This window comes from Arvicola amphibius, chromosome 12, assembly GCF_903992535.2.
Source record: "Arvicola amphibius chromosome 12, mArvAmp1.2, whole genome shotgun sequence".
Taxonomy (NCBI): Eukaryota; Metazoa; Chordata; class Mammalia; order Rodentia; family Cricetidae; genus Arvicola; species Arvicola amphibius.
The window spans coordinates 146,962,228-146,987,793 of NC_052058.2; the positions used below are offsets into that span (position 1 = coordinate 146,962,228).

At 45.5% G+C, this 25,566-nt stretch overlaps 1 protein-coding gene across 3 annotated transcripts in view; it reads right to left on the bottom strand.

Moving 5' to 3' along the window:
• Sv2b (synaptic vesicle glycoprotein 2B) overlaps positions 1-25,137 on the bottom strand; it is a 161,018-nt gene extending 135,881 nt beyond the window's left edge. For all 3 annotated transcript variants that reach the window (XM_038313642.2, XM_038313641.2, XM_038313640.1), the window contains exon 1: positions 25,023-25,137. The gene's annotated coding sequence lies outside the window, so the exon portion shown is untranslated. The remainder of the gene's footprint in view (positions 1-25,022) is intronic.
• Between the last annotated feature and the right edge of the window lie 429 nt (positions 25,138-25,566).

The following is a 25,566-nucleotide window of genomic DNA, read 5'->3' on the forward strand; positions in this document are numbered from 1 at the left end:
TGTTCTATCTCGGGGATTTCAGGACATCCATGGGCAAAGGAATACTCATGGTGGCAGGAGTCAGTGACAGAAGCCCTTCTGATCAGGGTCAACCAGAAGCAGAGACTGAACTTGGAACCAGAGGCCAGGGTAAAATATTTTTTTTATTTTTCTGTATAAAGTCATTTTACCTGTACCAGTGTCTGTGTACCACATGTGTGCATTGCTTTTAAAGCCCAGGAAAGGGTATAAGATCTTCTATAACTAGATTTATATATATGGATGTAGCTGCCGTGTGTTTACTGGGAATGGAACCCGGGTCCTCTGGAAGAGCATCCAGTAATCTTAACTGACAAAACATCACTGCAGCCCTACAACCTTTTCAAAGATTCATTTATTTGTGTGTATGTCTGTGTGCCTGTTCAAGTGTGTACACACACGTGTGTGCAGGAGCACTTACCTATGTGCACACATGGAGGCCAGAAGGGAAAATAAAATGCCTTCCTCTGTCACTATCTGTCTAGTCCTTTGAGGTACAGTCTCTCTCTGAACCTACAACTCATTTTCTCTACTGCACTGGGAACCAGAAAGTCCCAATGATGCTCCTAGCTCTCTCCTCCTCAGAGCATCAGCTACAGATATTGTAGGTTTCCAGGCTTGTTGTGTAGGTGCTGGACTCAAACCCTGGTCTTCAAGTTTGTACAGCAAGCACTCTTAACCACTGAACTCTCTCCAACTCAAGGCTGCAACCTTTAAAACCCCAGTGTGGTCTCACCTCTTAAAGGTTTGACAGCCTCCCATAATAACATCTCCAGTTAGAAGCAAGTATCGAAACACGAGCCTGTGGGAGTCTCTTCAGATCCACACCATAACAATATGAATTATAAAGAGCCCCTGGTCCTCCGGTGGATCTGAAAACCTGTCTGGTGGGTTTTCACAGACCACATTCCTCCTCTCTCTCTGGGACTTCATGCTGGGCCTCACACTTGGTTGAGAGTGTCTCACTTACTGGGGAAGGAGATGCCATTAGCTTCACAATTCCCCCCAAGAGACATGTGTGGGGAGTCGTGCGTGGCAGCCTGGCAGAGGAAACACCACTGGCATCACAGATACGAAAAACTGTAAACTCACAAATGACAGATTCGTGACTTCCCTGGAGAATAAATAGCGAGAACAGATGGTCCTGAGGCTGAAGGCATACAAATCTTAATAGAACTTTTATAATTTAATGAGTGTGGTGAAGAAGGAATGGCAACCCGGTACCAGAACCAGTGCTAGAACATAATTATCTACTCTGGTGTTTAACCCCAGGATAATATTCCAAATTGAGGAATACGAGGTCACAAATGCAAAAGCATTTCTCCAGGAATTTCAAGCATCTTTCAATGGGCTGGCATACAGAGCAACACAGTGCACCCCATTTTCCTTAGGCATCTCTGCAAGGCACCTCTTTAGAGAGCAGGTGATATCTAGATGAGAAAGATGACTTAATAGAGATATGGGGGTGCACAGATGAAATGTAAGGACCAATCTCAAGATTGTGCCTCAAGGAGATCAATAATCTACCTTTTCCAAATGCCCAGCCCAGCCTTTTCCTAGTCAATCTCTCTTTGGTCATCTCTGGAGTACTTCAGTGATGGCACACTCCATGAAAAGAGGAAAACATGGAATGAGGAATCCAATGGTCTGGGTCAAAACTCTACTCACCAACTGTGTCTGGCATGGCTTGGGCTTGGCTTCTCTGTTCCGTATGGGAGATCATTTCCTTGTAGGACTTTGTCATGAAAAGCACAGGAGGTTGATGCTTCAGAAAGTGTTTGGCAAATTTGCAGTATAAACCTTAGAGCAATGATTTGGCTTCACCACTCGGGTATCTTCACCCACCAAATGGAGATGACACCAGTCCTCAGCCACAACTAATGTGTGTCTCATGAATAGCAGCAAGCTCAGGGACCACTCCATAGATAATTAATGAATGGGAGAAGCCAGAGGTCAACTGCCTTGGTTATTCTTGATGACATGATGTCCTAGTTAGGGTTACTATTGCTGGGATGAAACAGGATGACCAAAGCAGCTTGGGGAGGAAAGGGTTTATTTCAGCTTGCACTTCCAAGTAACAGGGCATCACTGAGGAAAGTCAGGGAAGGAATGCTAATAGGGGAGGAACCTGGAGGCAGGAGCTGATGCAGAAGCCATGGAGGAGTGCTGCTTTTTGGCTTGCTTACAGTTCCAGAGGTTTAGTCCAATAACAACGTGGTGTGCAGGCAGACGTGGTGTTGGAGAAGTAGCTGAGAGTTATGCATCCTGATCCACAAGCACCAGGAAGAGAAAGACACTGGGCCTGGTTTGGGTTTTTTGGAACCTCAAAGCCCACCTCCCAGTGATGCACTTCCTCCAACAAGGCCACACCTCCTAATCCTTCTCAAGCATTGCCACTCCCTGATGACTAAGCATCCAACAGTTGAGCCATTAAAATGGGGGCCCTTTTTAATCACACCACCACACATGAATACAGGCTCTGACTTACAGCCTGTCCAAAATGCACCTTCTTCAAGCTCTTTATTCTTCAGTTGCCTAATAGACATTGCACGTATTTACCACATAAAGCTAACTAATGGGAAGATTAAATAGATAAGGGAGAGAAAGAATGGGTAAGGGAGGAAATATAGGGAGAGACAGCTAAAACCAAGAGCCATCTGAGGGGTCTTATGGAAACCTATTATAGTAGAAACTTTTTAAAATATATACATATGGAAGAAATTTAAATGGGGTTACTAAATGACAGGGGAAACAATACCCCAACGAAACCTCTCTCACCACCATAAAAACTTCCAGTGCCAGGAACAGGATAGATGTAAATAAGTTGTTGGCCCATGGAAGAAACCCTTAAACAACCCAAGAGATTGCCAAGACTATTGTGTGTTCTCCACAAACTGATGATAAAGTCCTTCTGCTAAAGACAATGCCTATATAACCCATGGAACATGGAGAAATCCTGATGGTGCCTACCTAGAGCCTTCATCCCAAGTGAGAGGTACACTAGACCTGGGAGGTACAGAGGCGAAAAGTAAACATCAGGCAGCTTCAAACCCTTGGATTGACAATGGCGACCTGCCTTTGAGATACATTAGTGCAATAGCAGCAAAGAAGTTATGGGAGTAACCAACTGTAGACACTAATTTCAGTCCCACCCAGTCCCACATCCATTGAGTCCCAAAGAAACACACAGAGGCTTACATTAATTATAAAGTGTTCAGCCTATTAGCTCAGGCTTAGTATTAACTAGCTCTTACAACTTAAATTAACCCATAATTCTTATCTATGTTTAGCTACCTGGCTCGGTATCTTTTCTCAAGAAAGCATTCTCATCTTGCTTCCTCTGTGTCTAACTGGTGACTGACTCTCTCTACCTTTCCTCTTCCCAGAATTCTCTTAGTCTGTCACCCTGCCTATACTTCCTGCCTGCCAATCAGCCTTTTATTAAACTAATACAAGTGACAAATCTTTACTGTGAACAAGAGCTTTATCCCACATCAACCAACCACTATCTGGTTGACTTTAAGGCCCACTCCATGAGATGAAACCCATGTCCAATACTGCTCAGGTAGTCAAGAACTTGAGACTAGTTAGGCCATGGACCTAACAGAAAATGTAATACTACTATTCTGCTAAAGAAATGTGGTAATAAAGTGACTCCTAGCAACATTCTGCTCTACTCATAGATCAGTATCTTTCTCAGCCAGCATCAGAGAAGCTTTCTTCTGGAAGAGATAGGAACCAATACAGAGACGCACAACTGAAAGAAGCAGAAAGTGAGAGATCTTGATATCCTCAGTCTTAAATGGAACATCTTCACCAAACACCTCCCCTTAGGGCTCACTGAACTCTACAGAGGAGGTGGGAAGACTGTAAGAGCCAGTGGGGATGGAAAACACCAAGGAAACTAAGCCTTCTATACACTACAAGATTGGCATATGTATGAACTCACAGATACTGTATGGCAGCATGTACATGGCCTGCACAGTTCTAAGTCAGATAGGGTCCAGCAACTGAGAGGGGAAGTAGACACAAGCCTCCATCCCTAAACAGGAAACTATCTCCAATTGATAACCACACACAAAGAAAAAATTATTTTCCTCCAACAGAATCTCACTGGGTATGCAAACCACACTCAAAAGCAGGATTAATGTCTGGCAATAGGTGGCCAATACAGAACAAATTCAACAGTATTGGGGGAAGGCTTTTGTCTTATAGTGTTTTGTCTGGACATTCTTTTAAACTTACAGGTCTTTTGCTTATCTGTTATGGTTTCCAATTTTGTGTTTTTGTGGGCTTATGTGTTCTAATGTGTTTGTTTCTGCATCTGCAGGTGTTTTATGGTTCTTTATTTCTTTCTAACTTACTCTTTGTGTCTTTCCTATCATGCATCTCTATCCTGTTCATTTCCCCATCCCTTCGTATTCACCCTCTGACCTTGCAACATCCCACTCAAAATAAAACAAAATAGAGTTTAAGAGGAAAAAAGAATAGAAAGAATTTAAGAAAAAAGGAAAAAAGAGAGAAGGGGGAATGACACAGTAAACCCTCTTGCCTATATATCTTTACTTGCAAGTGTTCATTGCAAAGAGTCATTCATTGGTCTGGTTTGAGGTCTTTGGTTTCTGCTACACTATCGATGCTGGGCCCTCACTGGAACTCCTCTTGGTTATCCTGCTGTTGCCTCCATGTTATGGAAATCCTGCAGCTTTTGGTCTGCAGGACTGGTCCCTTTGCATGCTCCAAAATATCACAGGTGGGGTGGACATTGGGGTGGACCACACATAACTCTAGTTGTGGCCCAGGGTAGTTGCAGGGTTAGTCAGCCTACCATCTCTCCCTGTCCTCAGCACCAGGGTGAGTTCTTCCTTGCAATCATGAGCAAGGGGCGGTGCGGGGCCAGTTCTCAAGGTTTTCTGTCTTCCAGACTTAATCTCCCACACTTCACCTTCAGGGCGAGCTCTACCGTGTTGCCCTGGCATGGCATCGGGCTGCTCTTCCGAGTGCTGCATCTGATGAGGGGCAGGGCCAGCTCTCATGCTCTATGACCTCAGGGCCAGCTCTCCCACCAGCCTCAGATGTTGATGGGGGAGCGGGGCTGTATGTGTTTCTTGTGCTTTTTCTTTGATTGATTGATTTGTCTTATTCTGGTTTGTTTGTTTTTATTTTATCATATTTTAATTTTTTTATAGACCTGGGGTTTTTTTCTAATGACAGAAAAGGAAAAGAATGCGGATTTGGGTGGGTGGGGAAGGAGGGAGGACCTGGAAGGACCTGGGGGAAGAGGAACCATATCAGAATATATTGCATGTAAAAAAAAAAATCTATTTTCAACAAAAAGGGAGGGGAAAAAAACTAAAATCCATATACATTGTGGAACTATCTAAGCTAATCAATACATGCACTTTCATGAACTTAACCACTTTAGGGAAAAAGAAAATTAAAATCTATTCTAAGGACTTCCATGAATAAGATAGTTATTAACAATAGTTACCACATCATTGTACAGTGTATCTTTTGAATCCATTCCTCTAACTGAAACTTTGTATCCTTTGATAGATCTCCCAAACACCCCTGACCTTGGGCCCTGGGAACCACTGTTAGTTGAGCTTTTCAGATTTCAGGCTCCAGACTGAAGTGAGGTCGTACAGCCTTTCTCTGTGTCTGGCTTTTTTTTTTTTTATGTGCTATAGCATCCTTCAGGTTCTGGCTTTTATTTCATAGATGACTTGGAAAATGAAGGAGTAGAAACAGACAAAAATTAAGGGCTTGTGAGCCCTAACTACAAAGGATCTTAACAAAAACCTCCAGTTTGGTCAAATCGCTAGGAAAACCAAAGCAAGCAAGTAAAAAGAACTCCAGAAGGAAGGAATCAGAGCCGGAAATGGGAAGGCTACCTTTCCATGGTGTGAGATGGCAAAGAGGGTACAGGGAGCTGAGTCCAAATGGCTCCCCGGTGGAGGGAGGGACCAGAGAGCTGACGCAACAGGAGAGACTCCCACAAGGACATGGTTTCAGCAACTCCTGCTTCCCAGACAGTACCAGGAAGGCCATCTGGGATCCCCATTGATGAACATCGTGACCTAAGTGGTCTAGGAGGACAGGAAGGGTTGTGCTTTTTTAAAATAAATCTTTACTCTGAGTCTGCCCCTGTGCACATTTGATCTGCATCTGCTACACCCTGGACTTGTTAGACACTTGTAAACAGGACAAGAGACAGCAGAGAGAGTTGAGCAAACGGGGGTCTTTGGAGCACACATAACAAGTACAGTCTTCACAGCTAGACTCCCGAAGTCAACAGACGTCAACAAGATTCTACTTCTAAAATATTAATGTAAATAGAGGTTGAGGATGTCCCTTATCCACAATGTTGAGGATAAGAACTATTTCAGAAGCTGGGTGTAGTGCTACACAGTTCTAATTCCAGAACTTAGGAGGCAGAGCCAGGTAGATCTCTGAGTTCTAGACCAGCCTGGTCTACAGAGTGAATTCAAGGACAGCCAAGGCTACACAAAGAAACCTTGTCTCAAAAAAACACTAATATAAAAATAATAATAATATTTCAGATTTCAAGGGCTTTTTCAGGTGTTTTAATATTTGCACGTATATAATGAGATGTCTTTGGGAGGGGACCCAAGCCTAAAAACAAAATCCACTTACATGCACCCATATATACACAGCCTAAAGTCAACTTCATACAAGAGTCTTCACAGGTCTGTGTTTCTTACGGCAACCTGTGACACATAGAGTCAGATGTGGAATTTTCCACTATGGAGCTGAAAAACTTTCCAATCTTACAGTATTTCAAATGTCAGATTCCCCCTTTGGAAATGATCAGTGGAGGGTTTCCTGGGGTGGGTGCAGAGTGGAGGGGAGTCGGTAAGAAGAGGCTCCTTTCAGAACTGAGACCTGTGCGGTTCAGCAGAGCATGGCTCTGCCCCTTTAAATTATGGGTGCTCCCTTTCATGATGGTATTCATGAAATATAATGGAAGTACTCTCTCATCACCAGCTGTAAATGAGCTTCTCAGAAAGTGACTTAGCAGCCCAAATGAAGACATCTGTCTCAAACCTTCCCACTTCCCAAATCTGCTTCCACAGCAAATATTTTTCCAATCGTAAAAATAATAATCACAAAGAGAGCAGGTGCCTGTGTGGAAAACTTGAAGCCTCACTAGCTCTAGCAATAAACGTGGGTTATTTCCTATTCCCTTACAAACATGAGAACTGGACCAGATCACATCAGGGATGGTCCATCAGTTTACAACAACTGGAGCCGGGAGTTGGGCTCGTCACTTGCTAAATCCAGCCAGGTCACTGGGCAGCTTAGACCTAACCATGAGAACAAGTACATTGCTTGCCGTAGCTGTGAAGTGCCTTAGATACATCTTAATTTATTTCTTCATCCACTTTAGTCACCTAATCTCCTCTTGAAAGCTGAGAGCTTGTCAAATTAGGAATGGATTTCTCTTTTAAAAGACAGCTCTTGCCGTTGGGGAACGCTTGCTCTCCCAGAAATATCAACCTTTTGTTCATTGCAAAGATAGACTCCCTGTCTGCATTTTATTTATGTATTTTGGTTTCTACCTTATTCTAAAAAGTAGAGCAACTGGCCTGAGCATCCTGCAGGGAGTTCCATCTGCTGCAGGCCAGACAGAAGCCGTGGATTAACAGTAAGAACTGGGAGCCGAAGCAGATCAGTCAGCACGCCCACACCCCCAGGCCCTGCTCGTTAACCAGTATATAAAATAGTGGAAGGCTCCACACAGAGCTAAAGAGAGGAGGGACAGAACCATAAAGAAGAGTCAGAGGCAGGGGAGGTAGATTTAGCAAGTCACTCACACTGGGAAACTAAGTGAAACACACCTAACAATGATAGTTACAACTGTACTCCTTTCTGGCATCCTTGTGACTTAGACCAGCCCTCTAATGCTGATGGCTTCTCCATAGGCAGTTTTCCTATGCCGTGTTGCCTTGGCCCTCTTCCCTGTCTATGAGCTCCTCAGGGAAGGTCAGAGAGTCCCCTTTTGTGATTCAGCTACCATTACAGCATCCCTGGGGCTTCTGTTCCTACTCAGCATCAGCTTTTTCCTGGAAGGTTCCTGTACTTTCCCAAGCCCTCACGGAATCCACAGAAACAAGTGATTTCTTCCCTTAGGACTATCAGCCATCTTCCCCCAGAGGTGCTGAATCTCCAGATAGATTAAGCTATCTGGCCACAGTTTCCAAGCTAAATGGTCCAAAGTCAGGGCACATGGCAAGGGTTCTTTTGCACAGTCATCCCATTCTTAGAGTATCACAGGTCATCAAGCTTCCAAGGACCCGTTATTGTCCTGACTGCCTTCCTATAGGCACCTGCAGTATCCACGAGGGACTCTCTCACAGGACTTCACCTGGTTTGTATAGCACTTGCTCTGGGTGAAGATGCCCAGGAGTCTGCTTTCCTTTGAGAGCTCTGTTCTTACAGAAACCTGGGGGCACTAACGCCAGTCTTGATACCTCTTAGAAAATCTTGAGGGATCTCAGAGGCTGAGAAAGTAGACTGTCTCTGCCTCCTACCACAGAGGCGTTCGCAGATGCAAGCTCATTGCTGCAATATTCTCCAGAACAAAGACATGGAGCCAGCCTAGCTCTCCAGCAACAGATGAACGAGGATCTCGTTTTCTTTCTGTCACTGGAGTCAGAGACTGGCTGAAACCAGTGCGGGGAGAAGAGGGTTTACTTCATCTTACACTTCACAGTCCAGCACTGAGGGGAGCCAAAGCGAGAACTCAGAACAGGAACCTGGAGGCAGGAACAGAAGCAGAGACCAGGGACCAACATTGCTTACCGGCCCCCCCCCCTCCCGCCATCCCCCCACCCGCATCCTAGGCTTGATCTCTTATACAACGTAGACCACCTGCCGAGGGATGGCAGTGCTTGCAGTAGGCTGAGCCCTCCCACATTAATCAGTAATCTATAAAAAGCCCCCACAGACACACCACAGGCCAATCTGATGTACGCAATTCCTCAGTTGTGGGTCCTTCTTCTCAGATGACTCTAGTTTCTGTCTAACAAGCACGAATGGCTAGAGAAAATATGCTTTATTTTACATGATGAAATTCTAGTCAGCTCTAACTCATGAAAGCACCAGTTCATAGGGAAACATGTGTATCTGGAGAGTACTGGGTGAGGGAACACAGACTCACCAAAACAAGAAACACATCTTCTCTCACAGATTGTATACCCTTGGGTCAGATTTTCAGATCTGTATGTTTAACTTGGAAGGCCTGTAGTGGCAAAAAAAAAAAAAAAAAAGACTAGGACGAAACCATTAGATGGTAGTCTTAAGGGAGGGCATAGAGCACATGGGGTGTGAAAGTAGGAGGAGGGGTAACTGGGAATGGGTGGAAAGGTTCACGTTGGCATAAGGGAGTAAAGGGATGCTGGGAGAGTCAGCCAAAACTAAGGGTTGTGAAAGCCCGTATGGAAAGCTGCTGCTGTGCAGGTTAATTGAGAACACAATTTCAGTCTGTGGCCAGCCTGGTCTACAGAGAGAGTTCCCGGATAGTCAAGAAACCCTGTGTCAAAGAAAAAGAAAAGAAAGAGAAAGGGGGAGTGAGGAAGGGGAGAGAGAGAACGAGAGAGAGAGAGAGAGAGAGAGAGAGAGAGAGAGAGAGGAAGGAAAGAGGGAGGGAAGGAAAGAAAGAGGGAGGGAAAGAAGGAAGGAAGGAAGGAAAGAAAGAAAGAAAGAAAGAAAGAAAGAAAGAAAGAAAGAAAACATAATTTAACAAATGGAAGTTTGAAGAGAGGCACCCTGAACAGGTGGATAATTATTCTCCCAGGAAGCCATAGATTATTGAACAAAAATCCCTATGAATTGTTGATCAGTAATGCCCAGAGACCCCCAATACAGGCCTCTGGCATTCCTCTTAGCTGTCTGCCATGACTAGAAAATAAGATAATATTCCTGAAGGCACCACACACAACATTTTTACCACCATGGAGCAACAACAAAACAGAAAGGGCAAAGGATGGCTCTTCGCTGCCTGTGTTACTAGATTCTCTGGCACTAACTTGGGATTCAGTCTCAGGGCTGCTTGTAGGTTCCTCATCAGCCAACAGCCTAACCAAATCCTGAGATCTAAGGCCATTTTGCTAGCTCTGCAGTGCATGCAAAGATGAGACAGGCTTCCCTTCCAGGACACATGACCCTTCTCTGCACTTTGAGGCGAGGAAACCCCACTGGGAATTCTAGCCAGAAAACAATCATGTCATTGTGAAGCACAGTCATACGGTGGCCTACCTAGTTCTCTGCCTATTTTTATTCTCTCTAAGCAACTATCTCCAAGGTTTTTTTCCCCCTCACTTGAAAAATTATTATGCCACTGCCAGCTGCTGGGATTACACAAATAAATTGATAATAGCAAAGCAATATGCTGCCCCGTGTTCAAACATCACCGCACGACAACAAAGCAGCCCGCGGTGCCAGCTCCCATTCACAGCCTGCAAACAGAAGCGGCACAAACGAGGGCCACCCACTCTGCCAGCCTCAGGGGGACAGAGCTGCTGGCGATGTGGTCGCAGGGTGGAGTTTCTCTCTTCCCTTGCCAGTGCACTCTGTGTACAGTGAGAGCGTGCAAAGTCATGCTCTTCAGCAAAGCAACTCAGTGCACTCCGGATGCACCACTTCCTTGGCGTGGGTTAGCACCCTGATGGGTATTAATTGGGCAGATGGGTCTTCTAGTTATAAGCAAGCTGGCAATTCTGAATGACAATATAAAAAGTTTTATATCTAGAATGTTTATGTGTACTCTATGTACATGGACAGGGATTTCTTATAAATTACTAGGCTGTGATACCCACCCCCCCTGAGAACAGGAATCCTGCCTTCCATGCCTACTGCTAAACCCAGTGCCACACACAGTGAGCCATCAAAAAAAAAAACACTAACGGAATAAATAAACAAATAAATGAAGTAAAGGAGATTTAAGGCAGAAATTGTGCATCTATGACTTTTGCTTACTGCAACCCTACAGTAAGCAAGATGGCTGTGAACACTTAGGGAAGGAAGAAGAGCTGGAGAAATAGCAAGACTTTGAAAGCCTTTGATGTCCCCGCCCACCATGTACCTAATGTCCCATGAGATTTATTTCAGCAGAAGTCAGCTCAGTGTTTGCCAGGTATCTGTGGGGTTTGCCTGCCTAGAAACCATATCCTCTTCTTAAAGTAGCCATTCCCTACTTCCTCTAATCCTCACCACATGCAATTTTAGCTTCTCGCCTTTGGGCCTTTGGTCTGAGCGTGAACCCCAGCTGGGCCAGACAGAGTTCTCTTAGCCCAGAATATGAATCTTAATCACAAAAAGTCAGAAAAATCATGATGGGGGCCATCCCTCTTGCATCCAAAAGCTCATGTATTAGAGAGGCAGCTGGCTGGACTGTTACAGACACCTGGCGACTTTGCTCAAACACAATAGAGAATTCCTACCAGTGAGGAATCTTCCCACTGATTCGCTGTTTTGCTCTCTCAGCAAAGGTCTTTGGCCCGACTCCTTCATGGGAGACCAGATCCATACAAAGCGGAGAATTTCAAGCCAGAAATTATGGATCATAATTCTAGCTGGGGTAGAAAGTCACTCCCCTTCTGGAGCCTCAGTCTCTTTCTCCATAGCATGAAGGGTCTGGGATGAAATGCCCACAAAGGAGCATTGTCTATTAGATCAATAGAAATTGGCCCCCTGAATCTCGGGCATTGGCAGCACAAAATTCACATTGTTCGGCCAGTGGAGCTTTGAGCCTAAAGCAGTTAATCCCTTGGATGATGATGTAAACAAAGAGGATTAACCTTAGCTGAGACAGTCACCGTCCAAATATAGAGCCACCCGAAGCACACAGAGACGGAACATGCCCCCACCTTTGCTCAGACATTCTTTTCCTCCCATGTTCTTTCTCTCTCGCCCTTCAGTCAACAGTTTAAGCAGCACTTAAAAGCTAAGGGACGAGACGGTCAAGAGCTCCTCCATGTTCCTCCACTGCCTTCCTAAATCCTCCAGTCCAACGTCCATTGGTCCTCCTTTGAAACACACAGGTTCCAGGTTCTCCATGATTAGTACTAACTGAACAATGCACACACACACTGCGTGCAGGTAACCACGTTAGACATCTGAGCTACAACAGCAACCAAGATGGCAGCCTCAACTCTTAGACCAATGGGAATGTTCCTGTACCCGACTCATAACTTCACACTATTGCCTCCTTCTGGGTTCTGCAACAAATGCAGGAAGCAGATCTTGCAGAGACTGTTCCACAAGTGAGGAACTTGACCCTGAGCAGTTAAACATCTTTTTTTAAAAAACTATTTATTTATTTATTTATTATGTATACAATATTCTGTCTGTGTGTATGCCTGCAGGCCAGAAGAGGGCACCAGACCCCATTACAGATGGTTGTGAGCCACCATGTGGTTGCTGGGAATTGAACTCAGGACCTTTGGAAGAGCAGGCAATGCTCTTAACCTCTGAGCCATCTCTCCAGCCCCCAGTTAAACATCTTGTATGAGGTTAGGTAGCCTTTAAGTAAATTGGGGAAAACCTCAAAATGATAAGAAATTCGACAACATCCCAACATTTTGTAGAGTCAGAAACAATAGGAGGAAGAAAAGGCAGATGTTGGATTTTGGTCTCTTGCCAGAGAATATTATACTCACTCAATAACCAGAAAGACCCTGAAATCACAGAGAGCTGGGAGTTGCCATGTGGGTGTTAGGAATTGAGTTCAGGCTGTCTGGAAGAGGAACCAGTGTTCTCAACTGCTGGGCCATCTCCCTAGGACCTAACCCTGTACTTACTTACTCTTAAAGCATAGCAAAAGAACAGACAATCTGAGTCATCTCAGCCATAGGTTTTTTTTGCTTTGTTTTGTTTTGTTTCTGTGTGGCCAAGAAACATTTTAGGTCTTCCGCAGTGTGTTACCATAAGCTTGCAAAAAATTGTTTATTGAACTCCAGGCTCTGTGCTGGTAACAATCCTACTAACCATGGCAAAGGTGTCAGCGGGTTAACATCAACAGTTTCTTAACTCGGTTCAGCCCTGTACAGGGCCAATCAGTGGTGAGAGATCCATTCTCATAGCCATTCGCCACCCAACAAAGGGACTGTAATGTGGTCACGCCCACCTGAAGTCTATGCATGATCAGAGAAAGGAAGAAAATATTTTTAAATGAACAATCTCCCAGTAAGTGCATAGTAAATATGGTATTTGTGAATAAAGAAAATAAAGAAGTGGGCTTAAATGCATCCTTAGTGAGAACTGTGGATGGGTTTTCCTCTTCCTGGCTCTCTGGATACCGATAATGTGGTTTTCATATAATCAGAATAACCAGGAGGAGGAGAATGGGGTGAAGTTCCTAGCTGATAAGGCTTTGAAGAGCTGCAGGTGGAACCGTAAAATCCAGGCAACTGGCTGAGAAATAAAGGCAGCCTGTGTTGTTCCCTGCTTCAATGTCAGGCCCCACTCCAGACTTGCTGAACCAGCACCTCCTTTGAAAACCTCCGCGTTCTGGGAAGGCAGTGTTGAAGCTTGCCCCTCTCCCATGCCTGTTCCAGAGTGCACGGGTACTTCCACATCATCGGCTCTGAGCAGTGGTGTTCTAGGGACTTCCTTTTCCTTGTTTTCCAGGCAGAGCTGGTTCAGGAATACAGGAACTAATAAAAAGTCAAGTCTGCTGGGAGAGGCTTCCTTGTCCACAGGAAGAAACAGGAAACCAAACTGGAGTGGCACAGATGAAGCTATTCAATCTGACAGGACCGCCTGGTCCCTGACAGTTCCCTGCAGTGCCCCTACAGAAGCAGAAGGCCACCAAGACTGTGAGCCCCATGCAGCCTCTTCGTTAGAGGTGTGGTCAGCTCTAGCAAATGACCCATCCACCGTGCAGACAGAGAGGAGAACTTGGCTCAGCGCCCCACCCTGTCTTCACACTGCTCCACACTCTCAGCTAGTTCTTCCTGCCGTCGTTCTACTGGAGCTTGTTAGCTGTTGCCCTATGCTACTGCTTTGTTATGTTTCCATTACTTTCTTGTAGATTCCCTGTCCTTAAAGCTTAATATGTAGGCCTTTCAAGAACAGAAGAGGGGAGGAAAGGCGAAAGGAAGACAAGAGGAAGGGAAGGGAGGGAGGGGAGAGAAGCAGAGGTGAGAAGAAGGGAGGAGAGAGGAGGGGAGGGAAGAGGAGAGGAGAGGAGCAGCAGGAGAGAGCAGAGGAGGGAATAGAAAGACAGGGAAAGTAGAGGAAAGTGATGGGAGAGGAGGGAAAGGGTAAAACCAAGTATGGGGACACATACCTGAAATCCCAGCACTGAGGAATCAGTGCAATGGATCATAAGTTTGAGACCTAGCTAACTAGATAGATGGGTGGGTGGGTGGATGGATGGATAGATGATTGATAGATAGATAGATAGATAGATAGATAGATAGATAGATAGATAGATAGACAATACTTAGAATGGATGCATTTAATCTTTGGACATTTAAGTGGCTATGTGTGAGATACATTCCCATTCATCACAGGGATAGGAGTACAATGTCCTCTGAGCCCTCCAAGGTCAAGATCAAGAGCTCCTGACATTACTGTGTCTTCCCCAGGCCCATCCCCCAGGCCCAGAGCCCCACCTAGAACAGATCATTTTTTCTTCTCCCTCAGACCTGGGCCATATTCCAGCTGGGCTCCCCACATCGGTACCATCTGCTACACCCCAGATCAGGCAACAGTCAGCTTCCATGACTGCCAATAGAGCAGAGGCCTCAGGCAAGGCAGGAGGAGTGGCAACAGGAGTAGACTTCACTGCGCATAGCCCAGAGAGTTCCAGAATACTAACACACTCAGAGGAGGCTGCTGTGGGACCCACCAAGGCCTGGGAAAGCTGGTCAGCTTCTAAGAGGGCTTCTGAACCTAACAATGAAGGGAATCCAGACTCAGTTTTCCTATTCTCTCTCGACGTTTCATAGAAAGTTGTGTTTCTGCAGTCCCACAGTGGGCTCTGGTCCTCTCTCTAATGTTACCTTACTCTAAGGTCTTAGATAAGTTATTTTCTCCTTCATGGCCAAATAAGGAGTAAAGATTTCTTGCTTTCTCAGCTCCCTTCAGCTCTGAAACACTAAGATCCTACACTCCAGCTCAGGCCTGCCATCGCCTTGGATGTGATCTAGATCTGAAAGGGGACCTGTCCAACATTTCCCTAAGGCAAAGTCAGTCCATCCAGAAAGAAGTGGTGGACAGTGTCATTATCTGAGGCGGGTTCCACCATTGGCCACCTGAAGAACAAGGCTACAAGTTTGGAGAAACCACCTTGTCCTGTGTCTATGCAGAACCAATGGAGAAAGAAATGCAGTTGTGTAAAGTACTTGTGTCTGTGGGGTCTGTTCACAGGCTATCTCTTCCCTGAAATGCATGCAGGGAGAAAGATGTGGTGTCCTTAAAGACACTAAGTTCTGAGGCATTAGACAGTCACCATGGTATTAGGAGAATTTTTAATTTTTTTTTCAGGAAAAGAAAGTTAATGTACAGAGGAAGTTGAGGCAGAAGGATCAAAAGTTGGATGCCAGGCATAAGCCAGGCGGGGTGGGGGGGGGGGTGGAGTAAGAGCATTTGCTGTCCAAACGTGAGTTCGGTTCCCAGCACCTACATGAAAAGCTGAGCATGACCACACACACAAACCTATAAGCATAGCACTATGGGCAGTGGAGACAGGAGGGTCACTAGGATTTTCAGGCCACCAGCCTCCAGGGAGATGTGTCATCTGAAAGGAATATGGCGAAAAGTGACAGAGCAGGACAGCCAATGTCCTTCTCGGGCCTCCCTCTGCATCCACGCTCACAGGTGAGCGTATCCATATGGGCAAATGCACACATAACACACAAAATGAAAAAGAGGGGGATGGAGGGAGAGTAGGAGGGAGCGTAGGGGAGAGAGAGAGAGAGAGAGAGAGAGAGAGAGAGAGAGAGAGAGAGAGAGAGAAAGAGAGAGAGAGAGAGGAATCTGATTTGAATGAAATGCAAAAGCTACTGTCTTTCCAGCCACACAAACTCTGGCAGGCACAGCAGAAACGTCTACAACAAACAGGTAGCCTCTAAAGACCCAAAGCACAAAGGCAGAAGGCACAAGACAGGAGGAGAGAAACATGGCAACAATCAAGTCATAACTTCCTAGTACTTGCCAAAGCCAATAAGGAGCAACCACAACAACACAGCAAGGAAAACGACGATGGCTCATTAGTGTATCTTATAACCACATACTGAGTGCATGTCTATCTGCAGTATCGAGAAAGAGAACCTCCCCGTACAAGACCATGGGGCAGGTTTGGGGGAAAACAATCCCCAGGAAATCTGATGAGAAAATCTGGACCTATTCACTCCAGGTGATGGAGAGATTTCCATCATGAAATGCCAACACACTTTGCCCCACTGCAGAGTTGACTGAGGAGGCCGGATTGGGATCAGAAAGGGACTGATTTCCACCAGAGATGGCCCACAAGGTTCGTCATTATTCATATGTCTAACGTTGAGCACTAGAGGCCTCATAAAAATTCCCTAGCACCGCCAGTGTCACACATGAGTTCTCGGGTCTGCCCTCACATGGGATAGCCACAGTCTCCAGCTGATGGTGATGCTCGAGTGAACACTGAGTTCAGCACAATTCCAAAGCAAGGAATGAGAGGAGAGCTGCAGAGCCCTTGGGTATCTTCCGGTCACGATTGTCATCATCGCCGTGGTTTGATAGCTGAGAGAAGCAACGCTCCGACAAAATTGAACAAATGCCTCCAGTTTACACAACCAGAAATCAGCAAAGCCTAAGTTCAAACTCAGCTCAGTCTGTTGCCAAACCCATTGGCCCATCCCAAATTCCCTATAGTCAGACCTAGAAGCCCCACTGGAAAACAAGGTAAGCCTATTCCCTCTTCTGAGTTTATATTTGTCTATTTTCTATTGCAATAACATAACACCTGGGGCTGGGACCTTTATGCATGCAGTTCAGGAGGCTTGAGTGACAACATCTCCTTGTCCTCTGGGAAACCCCAACATGTCAGAGAGGCAGACAAAGAATAAGACATGTGACAAAGGCCTTGCTTCATACAGCTTGGTCCTATGAGAGCTAAGTCACTCCATGAAGCCAATGTTGATGCTTTTGGAGGACGATGGACCCATGAGCTAACTACCTTGCTCCACCTTTCAAAGACTAGCACCTCGGGACTCTCACACCAGTGACCAAGCCCCCAGCAGACGAACCTTTGAAGGTGTTGTATGAATTTCCCTTAGAAATGTAAGCAAAGTCTGCTCCCTCGAACAGGGCACCCAAGTTTATTTGGCTTATGTACAGAAGCATGGGAGCGAGGTTACTGTCAGAAGGACAGTGGCCCCAAAGCAACCACATCACCAGAAGTTCTCACCTCAGCGTGGATAAGGACTTCCCGTGTCTACATACCTGGAATCCCCCGTTCAGTTAATCTTCCAACCTCCGATCACAGACCACAGCACCTCTACATCTTGAGATCTCCAACCTCTGTGTCCTAAGTCCCTGAGACCATATGCAGCTGGAGCAGAACTGCATACAATGGGGAGGAAGGGATGCAGAACTGAGTGACTAGAATCTCAGATGAGGGTCAAATGACCATTCCCACACTCTGTTTCTATGAGGGAACCTTAACCTTGTTGAAGGTCTTTTCTAGTAACCGCAGTTACTCTGACTGAGATAGTAATGGCTATTATTCTCGCATAAATTAAAACTAAAACATAGCAAGTTTCCATTTTTCCATCATTCTCTCTCTGTCTCTCTTTCTCATGCACACACACACACATGTATGCACACATGCACATGCATGTGCACACACACATGCAGTCACTTTCAATTACAGTACCTACTTTTTCTTATTTAAGCCCTCCTACCCCAGATATTACAAATATAATTCACACACTCATGCTCACCCCAAACCAGCCACTCTCTATGGAGTCATTGAAACGCACCTAGTCTAGGATGCCAGCCCTTCCAACCTTCTCATTTTCCAATAAGGCTACTGCCTAAGTCCCTCCTTTTATAAACAGAAACACATTATGCAAGATACTGTAGATGTGGGATTCTTCAAGCAAGCTGGCGGCAGGCTTTCGCTCAGCATAAGTTGATTTAAATAACTCTCTCCCCTTCCAGGATTCTTCCTTGCTGCTTCTGCTTCATCTCAAATTAAAAGCAGTACAATAATAATCCAAGAACATCACACCCCTGAATTTCAGCCACTTCTCCCGGGAGGATCTTTTTTTTTTTTTTTTTTTTTTTTTTTTTTGTAAGCCTGAGCTATTTTTTGGTTTCTACGTCTTTTTCTTTCCCGAGCTTTGCTGCTCCGTGATGTCTTTCTGTGAGACATAAGCAATCGGAACCTTCATATTTAAAGCCGGTTTTTATTCCCCAAGATGTACAGTAAGTCTCCCATGAGAGCTTGAGAAGAAAGGGGATCTCTTCAGGGAGTTACACTTCAAGGGACACCAAAGCAAGCATTTAGTCACCTCTAGTGAAACCGTTGCTTCCATTCACCCAGCAGACAGTCAGTAAGCGCATGGCTGGCAGGATTCTGGACCCTGGCCACACAGCAGTGACATTGAAGGGACAAATAAATGCCTTGTTTATGCTATTCAAACTTACGTCTCCCTCCTGGGATTTTTCCCTTTAAAGAAGGACTCTATGCCTTTAAACACGTCTATGAATTTGGCTCATCTTCAACAGCAGTCATGGCTAATCTATCCAGGCCCTTAGCTCAAAGCAATGACTCCCCTTTTCTTGTAAATCATTACAAATCTTACCTGCTCTGCCACCAAACATGTCCAGAATTTGATTGCTTCTGAGCATCACAACTACCATCCCATCTGGTCCAGACCGCCGCCACCATCCCTGAATCACCGAGGTCGCACCCTGACTGATGTCCTCAGCCTAAGTTCTTAAGCCCAAGTGATCACTATGAAACATAAGTCAGATAAAGGCAGCTCATGCTCAGAATTCTCCAGGGGCCTTCCCATCTCACTCAAAGCCAAAGCCAAAGTCCACCCAAAGCTCTGGATTCCCCCAGCTTCACGATACGCTCTTGCTATCACCAATTCTTGTGCTCACGCATCCATCCGGCTCTTTCGACAGAGGCCGACTTCCTGTTCCTGAAGCGTGCCTGCACTCTGCTACCTCAGGACCTTTGCATTGGTTTACCCTGCCTTGAACGGTCTTTAGTGGCTCACTCTTTCTTTTCCCCCACACTCGCCCCCATGCCTGTCCTCACACCTGCCCCCCCATCTATCTTTACACCTTACTTCCACACCTGACTTTGCCATACCTTCCCAACCCCACTCAAGTATCTCCCTCTTCCTTGTATTTCTTAATTGCCTAATATAGTATACAGATATTCGTGTATTTATATGCTTGCCTCCCCTACTGGAATGAAGGTTTCATGGGGTGGAGCTTGCACTATGTTTAATGCTGCAGGCCCTGACTATGACATGCCTGGCAATAAAGAACTTTCGATAAATATTTAGTGAGTTACTGTCTAAAGATTCATGGAAACACAGAGAAAAGACGGTCACAGGGGAAAGCCACAAAGGGACTCATTCGAGCTTGGTCCATGGAGAAAGGAATTTTTAATTCATTTTTGCTAATTCTTTGTGACTTGCATTCATGTATACAATGTATCCTGATCAGATTCACCCTGTCTCTTCCTCCTAACAACCCTTAGTTCCTCTTCCAACTTCATGTTCTCTCCTCTCTCTCCCTCTCTTTGTCTCTCTCTCTCTCTCTCTCTCTCTCTCTCTCTTTCTCTGTGTGTGTGTGTTCTTATCTTCTATCTGTCTATCTGTCAGTCTATCTATTTATCTATCTATCATATATAAAGCCCAATTTGTGCTGCCCATGAAATTTCCAGTGTAGGGCCATCTCCTAGAACACAAATGACCTACATGGAACCACACCCTCAAAGAAAATTGACTCTGCTTATTAACTGTCAATAGCTCCTCAGGTAGGGGTAGGGCTCCTGAACCCTTTTCACCTCCATACCTGAGGGAGCTTTAAGCATTAAGAGCCAGGCACTTAATTAATTAATTAAGAGCCGAATCCTTCCACTCCCTGCACCTTGCTCTTTGCAATACTGAATCTAACTGTGTTCTGCCTCTCGGTTAAGATGAACTGAAGAAGCAGAATCCATTTCTTCACACCTCACACTGACTTCCTTGTAAGTTGCTTTTGCTACTAAACAAGGATCAAGTGATGGCATGTCCACTATCCCTAGGCTTGGGGAGAACATTCACATTTCCATCCTCCTTCCTTCTGTCCTTCTCCTCCTCCTTTTCTTTCTTTTTCTAGACAAGATCCCACGTAGTTGAGGTTGGCCTTGAACTTACGATGTAGCGAAGGATGACTTTGTACTTCTGATATCCTGCCTCCACCTCTCACATGCTGATATTTCAGACATGTATCACTATGCCGAGTTTATATGATAATGGTATTCAAATTCAGGGCTTTGTGTATGTTAGGCAAGCCTTACGGGCTGAGCTACATCCCCGGACCACACACTTCCCCTTTCTCTTGGCTCTCTGTCCTTGCCCTGTGAAAATGCCCAGCTATACTGAGAAAAGATGAGAGACAACGATGATCCGAGCCAAGTCATGCCAAATCAGCAATTTTTCAGACTCTCCATCCGTTTGTTGGTCCAAGTCACATGAACAGGCACAGCAGAGACCAGCCAAGCACAACTCAGATCTGAAGATCTCTCAGCCACTCTGTACACGTGAGAGAAAATGATAAATGCTGGTTGTTCAAGGTCAGCGAGTTTGGAAGTGACTTGTTTCATAGCCTCAATGACAAGACAAACCCTAAGATGTACGGCCAGTCCTTCAGGTAGTTATCTAAGCAGCTTTGCTCCCTGTGGCTTGGATGTCATGAGGTCTGCAGGACCTACATAGACTAGCCGTGGAACACAATGTCTCTGCCACTGCAGATCAATAGCCTGGCATGCAGATGAACAAAGCCACTCTGACATAGTCCAGAGAGACAGATCAGGTTTCTGAGACTAAGAAGTATGACTAAGAGCCAGACTGTGGATGGGGAAATGCACAGAAATAAACGTTTTCTTCTGAGATGGATTGGATGAGGGCCAGTCAGCCACTCTGACCTTGACCCAGGCTCCCCGCATCCTATTTCACAGATGCTTTGACAAGGTGCTCAGCCATCAACCCCCACTTTGTTCATGAAAACACTGCAGTAGGCTTACTGCACCACAGAGAACGGATGGAGCCCTCAGATCCCCAAATACTGCTTTCTCCAAAGGTCAAAGCAGCAAGCTGTGATCTTTATATTAAGCTTCTGGATGGGAGCCCCAAATAAATTGGCCACCCAGCCATATGTAAGTGCGCTCCATGGTGCACTGAAGGTCAGTATATTTCCAGATGATCCCATCCTTTCCATAATCCAAAGAAAAGAGAACATGAGCTAGCAAGGACAACACCTGCTGAACTGTTTGCTAAAGGTGACTCTTTGGTCCATTTGAAAAAAAGAAGCAAATGCAAACACAGCTCTCAGTCTGGGTTCTAAGAATCTGAGCCATCTTCTTAGTCCCTGTTTGCCTTGCAAGGATGTATCCCTCATGCTTGCTGCATTAGATCATGTTTTGAAAGGCTCAGGTACCACTTCCTACCAAATAACCTCCTTCTAAAACATAGAGTATCAGAACTCAGTCAAGTTCTTAAACAAGAAGTCAGTGCCATATCTTAGCGACAAATATATAAGAATAAATCACAAGACACAGGACAACATTAACCTTGTCATGTATCTCCAGTCAGTTCCTACCACTATCTCCCCCACCCAACCCATTCACACAACTCAGCTTCCTGGGTCTCTTTCTTGCTTTCGTATGAACATGTTTGCCTCCTGTCTCTGACTTTTGTGGGTTCTGTTACTCGACCCATGCTGCCTGTATTACTCCCTCATTTTCCCCAGAACTGATCAGATGTCCTTGTTGTCAAAGATCTCCCTGACCACATAGAAAGGAAGAGATGGATAGATAGATAGATAGATAGATAGATAGATAGATAGATAGATAGACGATAGATAGATAGGTAGATAGATAGATAGATAGATAGATAGATAGATAGATGATCGATAATAGATAGATGATAGATAGATAGATAGATAGATAGATAGATAGATAGATAGATGATAGATAGATAGACGATAGATAGATAGATAGATAGATAGATAGATAGATAGATAGATAGATAGATAGACGATAGATAGATAGATGATAGATAGACGATAGATAGATAGATAGATAGATAGATAGATAGATAGATAGATAGATGATCGATAATAGATAGATGATAGATAGATAGATAGATAGATAGATAGATAGATAGATAGATAGATAGATGATAGATGATAGATAGATAGATAGATAGATAGATGATAGATAGACGATAGATAGATAGATAGATAGATAGATAGATAGATAGATAGATAGATAGATAGATAGATAGATAGATGATCGATAATAGATAGATGATAGATAGATAGATAGATAGATAGATAGATAGATAGATAGATAGATAGACGATAGATAGATAGATAGATAGATAGATAGATAGATAGATAGATAGATAGATAGATGATCGATAATAGATAGATGATAGATAGATAGATAGATAGATAGATAGATAGATAGATAGATAGATAGATAGATAGATGCTAAACCCACTCCAAGCCCTTACAGCATTCCTCATGCTTTTTACTCACCTTTCTCTCTCTATCACAATAGCCCCTGAGCTAATAATGGGCTATATACTTTCTTATTTGTTCATTATCACACACACACACACACACACACACTTTGCTCAATTCTATATCTCCTACGTATCGGGAAATACCTGACACCATTCACTGAACAAACTTTCATTTCTTAAGTAGTGACTTCATGGCAGATGGTTAATATATGACAATTGTTTAACAAAGAACAAATACGTTTAAGTGTGTTTTACGTAAGTATCATGATAATGCCATTACTTCCATTGTACAGATCAGGAAATCAAAGCTCAAAAAAAGGCTAAGATACTTGACTGAGACCCACACCGGCTCTCTTTGAGCAGCCAAGGCCACGCTACCTACAGTGTGCCAGGCTACTGTTCAAACATCATCTGGTGGTTTTGGTTACAAAATGCATATCAGGCACACCTCTGGCAACAGGAATATTCCATGAGCATTTCTTTCTGTCATTGGTCACTTTTTGTTCCAGAAGACTCAACCCCAAGGCTAGATGTTCCTCCCCAAGAGTAGACAGGTGGTAACAACTTTAGCTTTCCTTTATTCCACCATGGGGGACAAACAGGGTCAGAGTCATCCTGAGCTGTACTGAGACATGAACAGCCAGGGATAAAATAATAAATAAGTCAATAAACGGAGGAAGGAAGGAAGAAAGGAAGGAGGGAGGGGAGGGAGGGAGGGAGGGAGGGAGGAAGGGAGGGAGGGAGGGAGGGAGGGAGGAAGACAGGCAGGCAGAAGTTGATCTAACTCTGAAACTCCATTAGAGTTTTTCAGAGACCTTGCCGTGATGAAACGCTATTTCAGCCTCCCATAGTCCAGGAATTCAGAGATTTATTAAAGATTAAAAGTAAAAAGTCCAACCTGCATTGGTGTGCTTCACCCTCGGTGCCAGCCAAGTGCTTAGTTGGCATGAGCCATGTCCTGCAAACATCAGGTCTACTTTCCCATCAGCCAGTGAGGATAATGGCATGGGAGAGGATTGTGCGTCACTCAAGACCAATGGACCAAGAAACAAATCCCATCCCTGCTAAGCCCCACGGGGGCTTCGTTTTAAATAATCCCCTTCTATTCTCTCTCTTCTCCGCAGTCACCCATTCTTATTTTGTCTCAGACTGGTTACACCTCCTTACTACAGGTGTTTGTCCCCAGTGGGTGTGAGCTTGTGCAATGGTTAGGACTCTGTTCCCATCACCTCTGCACCCCTAAGAATCAACCCCACCTCTGAAAAGTGTTAACGTTAGGTACATATTTGCTGACTCAGGGAAGACGCAGCATGAGCCTCACATATCAACTGAATCCTCTAGCAAGCAGAACAACTAGCCTCTTTCGCACAGGGCAGGCAGCAAAAAACGTGGAAAGAGATCTCTGAGCTGACCGCAGTGTCTAGTTCCCCACCGTGCGATCATCTCTCATCCCTCACCTGCCCCTGCCCCTCCCTGAGGCCCAGAACCACCCACATTCACCTTCCAAACATGCTTTAAGAAGGAGCAAGCATCCCCCAGTGCCCCACCCTACCTTACCACAGCCCAACACATCGACGTTAAGTTACCTTTAAACGGTGTCTGTTTGCATCTGAGATTTCTGGATAAAAGACAGCATTTGGGCAGCCGCTCTGCTGCACCCGGAGAGATGAGAGATCTACCACCCCCCTGAAGGAACAGCAGCGCCTTGCTCCTCCCTGGCTAACTGCATTCGCTCACCCATTCCCTGCAAAACAAATCATCTTCTTTTCCTTGCGCTAAAAACCCATCCATCAACAAATCCTGAGTCCCTAAGAAACGGCTCCACAAAGAAAAACACACACTCACAAACCCCAGTCCAGAGCCAGCAGGTGTGGGCATGTATTTAATCTGTCCTTTGAAAACAAGCCGGTTTATGAGGGGTAGGATCGAAACTAAAGGGATGCCCAGGAACCTTGTGGAAAGCAATGTAAATGTCAAGTAGCCAAGTTGGGAAACTATTTACCGCGCCAATAGTTCATGCGGTTTCACTCCTAGTCCTGGGGAAGGCCACGTTCAAAGAAGCGGAGCGCACAGCCCGGGGCAGCAGCAAGTGCTCCCTTCTCGGTGCTGCTTTCCAACTCCGCTGTCCTTTGAGGATTTTCCCATCAACCGCACCCTTTGGTCCCAGCATGGGGCTCAGTCTGTCAGGCCTGGGAACCCGGGTCTGCACACACCTCCGCGAGGATCGCCGTCCCCTACCTGGGTGGAAAATCCGCAGCTAGCCGGGCAGCAGCTGAGCAGCCTCAGTGTGGGCAGCCGCGGCAAACGCAGCGCCCCGGGGATCCCAAGCGAGGGAGAGGCAGGCACTTGCCTGGTACACACCTGCACCGCCGCGCCCTGGTCGCCGTCGCCGCCACCCGCCTCTGTGAAGCTCGCTCCCGCCCCCCGAAGCACCCCAGCCCTCCCGGGACTCGTGAGTCCTCTGTTCAGCAGGATCAGAGCGCTAGCCCAGTCACCGACCTTATTCACTGCGGAAAGCTCTTTCCGTCTAACCCCCTTTCGGATTCAAGAGTTCAGGATAGGTTGGAGGGGAGCCAGCGCCCACTCCCAAGTCCCGCCCTCCGCTCTCTGGATTTGCAGATGGACAGATCTGCAAACTTCTTAGTCCATTAGGTTTGCTCCCAGTTGACTATAATTATCTTGCTCTCCCCACCCCCTTCCCCCTACTAAAGCGACGAGGTGCACGTGGATCCAAGCTCTATCCCCACCCACCCCTGACCAGGGTATGTCACATGACAAAGTT